Genomic DNA, 10195 nt, shown 5'->3' with positions numbered 1-10195 from the left:
CTCTGCCCTTCCTATACTGTGAGGCAGGTTAAGCCTCAGTGCCCCCATCTGTAAAGTGAGGATTATAACAGGAATATTGTGAGGACAAAATGAGGCAATGCAAAGAGAGCACTCAATACAATGCTGGTAGCGAGTAAACACACAATAAATCCTGGTTATCATTATTGTCATATTTATTATTTCACCAACACAGAGGCAGTTCTCCTCAGTGCAAAGGCAAACTTTTTGGTATCATTTTGTATCGCCCTGCAAGCTTGGTGACTGCACTGTTTGAACTAAAAGCGGAACAAATGATGCAGGAAATCACATGCTCTTATGTGGCAAAAAAACACAAGCTTTGAAATACAAATAACAGATGATTCAGGGTGGGAAAATCACTATCTATAAGTCCTATGCTTGGCTCTTTAATAGATTGAGTCCTCAGATAAAAGCATGCTAGGTCTACACAATGAAGTAAAGGACTGATGGGGGGTGGGGGGTACGTTTATCAGCAAGTAAAGGTAAGTTTTTTTCTTTCCTGCATTGGATGCATAAATATAGACAACTAAACAGTGTACTTAATTATGCTCTTTTAAAAAAAAACATTTTCACTTCGCACAACTTATTCTGACAGTATCAAGGGGAAAAAACAACAAAAACAAACAAAAAAGCCTTCCTAATACCAGTGTGGGAGGAGTCAGCAGAAGGGAGAGGTGGGGGACTAGATTTACTGCCATGTGAAAACCTGGAGGGAGCTGCTGATAGAGCTGGAACCCCTGTTGACAAAGAAAATGGGCCAGAAGGAGTGTGTTGTCTAACAGCTTCAGTAATTGTATCTGAGGACAGACTTGGAATTGCTTTCAAGACTGTTAACTGAATTGTTTTTGGAAGATTTCAGCTTAACTCTTAGAACCTCATCTGTTTAGTTGTAACTTTGTCAATATTTTAAATGTGTATTTATAGTGTGGAAGGGCCAGGACCTTTAGAAACCCAATCATTATGGTAACACCAGAGAAGAAGAGGGGGAGGGGGGGGAAGAGGTGTGGCTAAGGATTGGCAAAACAAAAAAACAAAAAAAATAGCTCCAGCTGGGCCTGGTTGTGACAGAACAGCCTCCTTGCCTACTAAAAGGAAGTTGCCAAAATAGACACACCCCCTAGACCAGTGGTTCTCAACCTTCCTAATGCCGCGACCCTTTAATACAGTTCCTCATGTTGTGGTGACCCCCAACCATAAAATTATTTTCGTTGCTACTTCATAACTGTAGTTTTGCTACTGTTATGAATCGTAATGTAAATATCTGATATGCAGGATGTATTTTCATTGTTACAAATTGAGCATAATTAAAGCATAGTGATTAATCACAAAAAACAATATGTAATTATATATGTGTTTTCCAATGGTCTTAGGTGACCCCTGTGAAAGGGTCGTTCGACCCCCAAAGGGGTCGAGACCCACAGGTTGAGAACCATTGCCCTAGACCAGCCGTGGGCAAACTATGGCCTGCGGGCAGGATCCGGCCTGTTTGAAATGAATAAAACTAAAAAAAAAAAAAAGACCGTACCCTTTTATGTAATGATGTTTACTTTGAATTTATATTAGTTCACACAAACACTCCATCCATGCTTTTGTTCCGGCCCTCCGGTCCAGTTTAAGAACCCATTGTGGCCCTCGAGTCAAAAAGTTTGCCCACCCCTGCCCTAGACAAATGTAAGTACAGCAAGGCATTCCAAAGTCAGATACAAATGAGTGTTTATTATCTTTCATCTTTTGTAATCCAGACCTCTGTTCCTAAGCATTTGTGTGGATAATTGGAAAATGACAGAATAGCACATTTACTTCCTTAAGTCTCCATTTCTCTCAGGGCAGATGAGCTATGACACCTAAGGCGGACAGTCCATGTAGCACAGGACACTGTGCTTCTCTGTCACCCAGTGGTCATCCACCCTCTTACCGTCCTTCCCAGCCTTGAATGTACACACGCTCTCTGCCAACAGAGAGGCTCCAAACGGTCTTTTGTTTTCATGCTCCTAACCTTCCCAGTCTTCACACTCTTCTCCGGATATTGCTTTATTTCTCAGGCAAAATATTTATATCTCTACTGTACCTTATTTTGATAGCTGATTTGTTGTCCTCTCTCAAATTGTGCTTTTTTTAAAATGCCACTGCTGGAAACCCATTAAGACTTTGTACTGGAAGAAAAGAAAAAATACTCATCCTGGGCAAGGTAAGAACTAGGGCCTAAAAGGTAAAAGCATATAATCCATTATCTACTTACCACCATGCATAAGCACTATAATTTATGTCAGTATTACACAGAGCATAAAATTAGGGCAGAAATCTGTAAAGCCAGTTGAGGTGCCAGTTTTTCATTATTTTCTCTAGTGCATGCTTGAAAATTTCCATCATAAAAAAAGAACTTTAAAAATGTACATGAGAACAGAGAGACCATTTCAGGAAAGCAGATGAAGTGATGTGCATGCTATCCTCTGATTTCAGGTTACAGTCAGCAGCATGCCTATAGCTGGCAGAGTACCAGTGTTCCTCTCCCCAACCTTGGGAAGCTGGTGGGAGGAGAAGGGGTGTTTATTTTTAGTGCGAGTTACTTCAGTGAGAGAGTGCCCAGTTTTCTTGTTGAGGTGGGCCAGGCATGAAAGGCCAGATAGTCCATTTTCAAACTAGAAGATGGTGGCAAGGTAATGGAGAGTATGAAGGCTTTCGTGTTGGACAGACTAGATTTAAACTAATTTCTCTGACCTTTTATCCCTTGTAAAGTGGAGGTAATATCAGCTGCACAGAGTTATTATATGTGAAGTGCCTACTGATATATCTGGCAAATAACAGATTCTCTATGCATGTCTATTTCCTTCCTTCCTGTCATAGTTTCTGTTGCTAATCATATAACCTGTTTAAGAAACTCCAAAGACATCTAGATATAACTTTGAAAACATTTTCATTTCTCCAAAACAACAATAAGAGTTTGGCATATTCAGTCACTGGACATTGTTAATAGGAGGGCTATTAATAGAGGAGGAACCCGTGTCTTTAGATAGATGAGACACCCCATTGTGTGGTGTGTTAGGTAGGACAGTGGAGTCTCTGCTAGGGACATGAATTCTCATCTCCACTCTCATGAAGTAGCTGTTGCCTTTGAAAAGGACACCTAAGCATTTTTAAGTTCTCCTCTTTCTAAAACTAGAGAATGATGGGCGTAGAGACAGCTTAACATATATAAAACTAATAATTTGATCTATCACTATATTAAATAGAGAAAAATCAGTCTGGTTTTTCTCAGATATGAAAGCTTTCCCTATTGAATTCTGACATAGTAAAATCACTATACAAATATGAGGTTTTGACTCTGAATCAAATGGCTTTGGCCAGAGGCCACAGCAAATAGTCATGATGTGTGGTTATTATTATTCCTACTGTGATGGATGCAGGATTGTGAATTGATTGGCAATAAGCAGCTGCAAATTAGCTCACGTCCATCCCAGAGAATAAGCAGCGTGAGGGACCAGATGTCTGGCGGCACGCCCCAGCGTGGCCCTGCACCTAACAGTGGCCTCGGCAAGTTATTTCGTATTTCCGAACCCCATCGCCTCATCTCTAAGATAAGGCATAGCTACCTTTAAAAGGTGTTAAAGCCCTAGCCGGTTTGGCTCAGTGGATAGAGCGTCGGCCTGCGGACTCAAGGGTCCCAGGTTCGATTCCGGTCAAGGGCATGTGCCTTGGTTTCGGGCACATCCCCAGTAGGGACTGTGCAGGAGGCAGCTGGTCGATGTTTCTCTCTCATCGATGTTTCTAACTCTCTATCCCTCTCCCTTCCTCTCTGTAAAAAATCAATAAAATATATATATATAAAAAAAGAAAAGGTGTTAAAAAGTTAAATGAGAAAATGCTGGTAAAATGTTCCTAGCAGTGAGTAAGTGCTTATTTTATTCATGAATTTCTACTTTTTGATATATTATACCAGCTTTTTGTCAATAATGTTGATTTTTCTCAGAGCTAAAATTAAAAATTTTACTGTTCATGTTTATGATTCATTTCTCATTCTGTCTGTGAGAGGTTGCACATTTGTATGGTTTTATAAAAACAGCAAAATCTTGTTTTTCCTTTTCTTATTGAATTTATTGGGGCGACATTAGTTAATAAAACCATACAGATTTCAAGTGTACAACTCAATAAAACATCACCTGCTTACTGCATCGTGCACTGACCACCCAAAGTCAAGTCTCTTTCTGTCCCCATTTACCCACACTTTGCCCACTTCCACCTCCCTCCACCTCTCCCGCTTCCCCTCTGGTTATCACCACACTGTTGTCTGTGTCTATGTGTCAAATTTTTTTCCTTAATTCCTTCAGTTTTTTACCCATGGTCCCAAACCTCCTCCCCTTTGGCAGCTGTTAGTCTGTTCTATATTTCTATGCTTCAGCCAGCAAAATCTTAACAAAACAGCAAGAAGAGAGCATTCACTATGGCTGGGCAGTCATGGAGACAAGAGGGACTCACAAAAGCCTGAAGGGATTTACAGATTGGCTGGCTCTCAGTAGGAAACTGTTTTTTCATTAAAAGCCACAGATGTCTCTAAAGCCCTTTTCACCACAGCCCTCATCACAGGCAATTTGTGAAGGCACCTGGTCAAGACAATTTGCAATTCATCCTTGAATAACAGAGGAATCACACCCCCAGCATACCTGGAGAACTCAACGCTAAGACACGAAATGGGCTGCATAATACGTGCAACTACAGCTACAAAGTCTGCATTTGAGACGCTGCATTTTGAAAAATTGCCAAAGAAGACAGAATTCTGTTAATTGGAAAAATCAGCGTTGATTCAAGAAAGTGACCCATAAAACCTGGACAGTATAGGATATACTAGTAACCCAGCAGGCTGACACTGACACAGATCAGCAGGTGAGTCAAAGCCCAGACGACAGCAAGAAACAAATGCACAAACACAACAACCCGGATCACATTTATCATAACCCTAATGGACTGGAATAGACCACAAGCTGCTGTTCCTTTCTAAACCTCTCTGTGGTGTGTGAAGGCTTTGCTATATATAAATTAAATATATATTTTTCCATTGTTTAAGTTGAGTTTTTCTCAAAGATGACCTATAGTTTTGTAAAGAAAAATCAGGTGAACTGGTTTGTTACCTTACAACATTTACAGAGAAACATGCTCATAATCCTATTTGAATGTACTGTTGTATAAATATTACAAATATTGATTTTCATTATTATAATTTTGAGGCCTCTCACCACAAGATGGGGTTCAGAACACTTACGTAAGTTGGCTATCTTTTTTTTTTTTAAATAAACCTTTATTGATTTCAGAGAGGAAGGGAAAGGGAGAGAGAGAGAAACATCAATGATGAGAGAGAATCATTGATTGGCTGCCTCCTGCACGCCCCCTACTGGGGATCAGCCCTGCAACCTGGGCATGTGCCCTTGATGAGAATCGAATGCAGGACCCTTCTGTCCACAGGCCAGTGCTCTATCCACCGAGCCAAACCAGCTAGGGCTAAGTTGGCTATCTTTATTTAGAGGCTCAACATAATCACTGGTGCTCCCAGAGCAGAACAGACACTAGGGCTTTGTTGATTTAATAAGAAAAGATTATCTTACTGTTTCCGGGGCAAATTATCTGTCTTTACTCTTAAGTCTTTGACAATATTTAACTCCTTATTTTTCTCCTTCCCTTATATCCTCACAGTTTCTTTCTCCAACAGTTATTCATCTTTTCGTCACTTCCATCAATAAGGAAATCATTTATTTAACTGATGAGACAGTTGCCCCAATTTACTTTCTTTTCAAAGACAGACTTTCCCCAGAAAGGAATCACTGCCAGAAAGCTCCACAACCTCCTCCACCCCCACCTCCTCAACCTTGGAGTAAGAAAACCCAGACGCGTATCAGGACCTGAAATGGCTCTTGCCTGAGAAAGCACGAACCATTGAGACAAGAGAGGAAATGCTTTAGACAATAGCAGAAGCTGCACAGTCCGCAAATGCTCAACTTTCCACCACACCCATTGGTGGAATTTGTTACCAGTAAACACACATTGCTCTAAGCACCGTTTTTATTAGAGATGAAAGAAAAATCATCTGTTCTTAAAGTCAACTCCAAATATGATACATATGCAAAGTGGATATTTTTGCTTCTCTGAACTAGAAACTAGACAGGGAAACCATTGGCTACCTAAAAGAGTGTTCTTTTCCATGTACCCTGAGCTCAATCTCTCTCTCTTGAAACTCCAAGATGCGCAGTAATTTCAAATCAGATTGTAAAATAATGAGAGCAGAAAACATGATGGAAAAATAGTGGAACACTGTTTGAAATCTTATCAGAATTCTCTAGAAATTATATCTACAAATGAAATCTTAGGGCTTATAGGTAGCCTTACTAAGCAACAAGAAATGTTCAACATCTAACATAGGTAAAATAATAACAAAAAGAATAATGAAGAATAAGGAAAAATAACAGTGAAAGTACCAGCCATACTTTACACTCTGAAGCAGTCCTACTGTTGTTAAAACCATTATGGGGTCAAAGTTGGTTTTTAGGGGCCTCCCACCCCCTTCTTCACTCTCTTCCTTGCCCTCCCTTTCCCCTACCCAAGTGGGCCTATAGAGAACACTAAATTCCTTCAAAGTTCCCCTCTAAACATTTTCTCTTCTTCCCTCCTTAGAGCTCTCGTAGACTCAGTATCTCACTGTTCCACCAGCTGTGAGAAAGGGAAGCAATTTAATGAAACTCACTCATCCTTAAGAATTATGATATGACAATATGCCAAGCATACTTACTTTACTTTTAAAGAAAACACTTAGTGCCCTGGCTGGTGTAGCTCAGTTAGTTGCAGCGCCATCCAGTGCACAAGAAGGTGGCAGGTTCAACTGCTGGTCAGGGCACATACCCGGATTGTGAGTAGGATGTATACAGGAGGCAACAGATCGGTATTTCTAGCTCACGTCAATGTTTTTCTCTCTTTTATCTTCTCTCTCTCTCTCTCTCTCCCTTCCCCCAATAAAAAAATTATTTTTTTTAAGAAAGAAAACCCTCAGCTCCCAAAGGATAGTAATTGATCAAGTGTCCAAAAATAAATGTTTATTTCTTTTGTTTTTAAGTAGAAGAGGTCAGATAATGTAAAAAGTTTTGTGCAGAATGTCTTTCTACTAGGCTCAATATTTCACCTTCAAATAAAAAGCTATGACATTCTGACTTCCATCCCCATCCAAGTAGAGCCAAAAAGCAAGAATCAAGAGTTTAGTTCACCACCTTTGAAAGAAGACCAAATATTGTTCTCAACCACACCTTAGTCAATCAATACATTGCTCCATTGTATATTTTATCTTTTAAAACTGTTGTTGTTATTTTGTTTTTTTATTTTTATTATTTTGAAAAGAATACTTGCTCATGATAAAACACACAAGAAAATATTCAATATTTTCTCACCTATAATAGACCTCTTATTTTATTCTCTTAATGTAACTGCCATCACATTTTCTTATGACCCTTCCAGATATTTATCATATTTTCTAAATTGAGAAATATAAATAGTTTTTACTTGGCTTTTTTATTTAACAATATGTTTTGCAAAACTGCCTATATAAACCATTGTATATATGTGTATTTTTCAATTGTATGTTATTCCTTTCTTTAGATATACCATAATTTACTGATTAATTTGCTTATTAGTGGACATTTGGTTGTTGTTTTTTTTAGTATTTGCTTATTACAAACAAATGAACTAATGTAATGAACTAATTTTCACATATGTTTGTGTATATTTATGAACATACCTATAGATCAAAGAGCTTAACTTGTAATAAAATAGTAAGTGCATTTTTATGTCTTCGAATAGTATATAAATATTACTTACTTTGCATACCTTCACACAATACTTACTGTAGATCTCCCTTACCTCTGGGTATGGCTGAGTTAGAGCTAATTTTCATGAGTGACAGTAGGGTGTGACCATAATTAGAAATGAAGCGGTAACATGAAAAGTATCCTAAACAAGTTGGGATATGTAGTGGATTTGGTTATTATCATTTTAGAGATGTTTTAAGAATTAGACATTTACATATATCCTTCAAAATAACATCTTGAAAGGCTGTTCTCTCATGCTAAGGATACTCCAATATTCCAGCTATCTTTGTAGTTCTGCTTCAGGTATGGTCTTCAGAATCAGCACCCCCTTATTTTTACCTCTTTGGTGGTCACAACTGTCTCTTAATAATGGGTTTTATCTTTCTGAGAGCGAGCATTCACAACCAGTCCTCTTGGAAATAAAATTGATTGTCAAGCAAGATAAAACATTTTTGGTTAAAAATAAAGGGTACCTTGGTGATGGGTGGTAACTAGACTTTTGGTGGTGATCACTTTATAGTATATGTCGAATTATAATATTGTGCACCTGGACCACATGTCATATACCAGTTTTACCACAATGAAATAGTGTGCCACCCTAACCGGTTTGGCTCAGTGGATAGAGCGTCGGCCTGTGGACTGAAAGGTCCCAGGTTCGATTGGACCAGAAGGATGTTTCCAGTGAAGAATTCAAATATGGTTCTCACCAGAACATGTGAAAATGTTCCCAAGGTCACAGCTCTGAAGGACAACTTGCATTTGAATGCAGACACTGTGGAATGTTTGTTTTTAAAGACTGATTATTTTATAGCTACCACTCATAAAGCCTGTGGTCATAAAACACCTCCCTCTGTCTTGGAGGCAGACCACACTGTGTAAATGATGGTGTCAGGCTCTAACTCGGCTAAGACCAATCTGGCCCTAACAGTGGCTGGACTCCACTCTCTACCCGAGTAGCAAGGACCACTTCTATTCCCACATCACAGAGATGACCTCTGGCTTACGTAGCAAAATAGACGAGGAAATTTTGTTTCAAAAGAATAAGTATCGTTAAAGGATGAGAAGGTCTAAAAATAAAAATAGCCTAAAGATAGAAATAAGCATACTATTGGGTTTGGGGACATTTTTACTCGCTGTAAAGGGCTTTACATTTAAAAAGAAAGAAAGTCAACAACTCTGTCTTAATTCCACATCCGCCACTTGCCGGGATGACCACGCCCGGCTGCTCTGCCTCCACAGCCCTGCTCTGTCACAATTCAGTTCCAGCTGACTTCACGGTCCTCTTTGTCACCTTCCAGTCACAGCCCCCACGCCAGTTCCTATTTTAGAAGCTCCTAATCTCTTACCATTTAGTATTCTCTGCCTACTGCCTCCATGTTTTGTCTTCCCATTCCCTTCTTAATTCCATGAATTTCAGGATTATGGGCTTCTGGGGTGGAAAAAAGACTACACTTTAAGTCAGACAGGGATGGATTCAAATCTTGCCTTTTAGTTGTGACCTCAGAAAATGTTCTGAGCCTTTCCAAGTTAAAAAATATACGTATGATAGGTTGTTCTCAAATACATATGTTCATTTAAAAAAGAAATCATTACATTAAAAGGTGTATATAAATTTGGTGTATTTTTGTATGCACATGACACATATATAAGTTTTAGGAAATGAGAATATAATATAAAATTCATTGGTCTGAAAGCTGCTTTACAACATTACCAGTAATCCAGCCTCTGCCTCCACATCTATCTACAGTGACCAACAGCTGCATGGTTGTGAAAGTGGTCCTTTCTGTCACCGTCGCTGATACTGGAAAGATCTTCTCCGTTTTGCTTTTAATCCTTTCTCCCCCACTTGCACCATGTGCCCTTCCTTGTCCCCTAGAACAACACAGGCAAATCTAATCCCTTTGCCACGTGGCAGCCCTAAAATATTAAAAGTAAGCCTTCATGGCTCTCTGACTCTTTTCTTCTCCAAACTAAGATGCTTGGGGTTTTGGTTTTGGTTTTTTCCATTTCTTATCCAACATTGTATCTAGGTCCTTGGTCATTCTAAGCATAGCACCTGTCCGCTCTTGAACCTCTCCCACCCCGGACACTGCTCTCAGCTCCATATCTCACCTGAAACCCTCAGTGCAAACTCATCTCTCTTCCCCAGCTCCTGCTGGCCTTGACTGTTTTCATTTCTCTCCTCAGCTAGGCTGCAAAAGACATGTCTCATATTTCTTTTGAACAAACCACCTCTCCACTCTTCACCTCTGCATCATCACCCCTGTAAGAAAGTGTCTCAAAGCAACTTTAAATTAGTTCGGTTGACTTTAGCAGTTATTGCCTCTTTTCATGTAACC

This window comes from Myotis lucifugus, unplaced genomic scaffold (assembly GCF_000147115.1).
Source record: "Myotis lucifugus unplaced genomic scaffold, Myoluc2.0 scaffold_221, whole genome shotgun sequence".
Taxonomy (NCBI): Eukaryota; Metazoa; Chordata; class Mammalia; order Chiroptera; family Vespertilionidae; genus Myotis; species Myotis lucifugus.
This window is presented reverse-complemented; position numbering follows the sequence as displayed.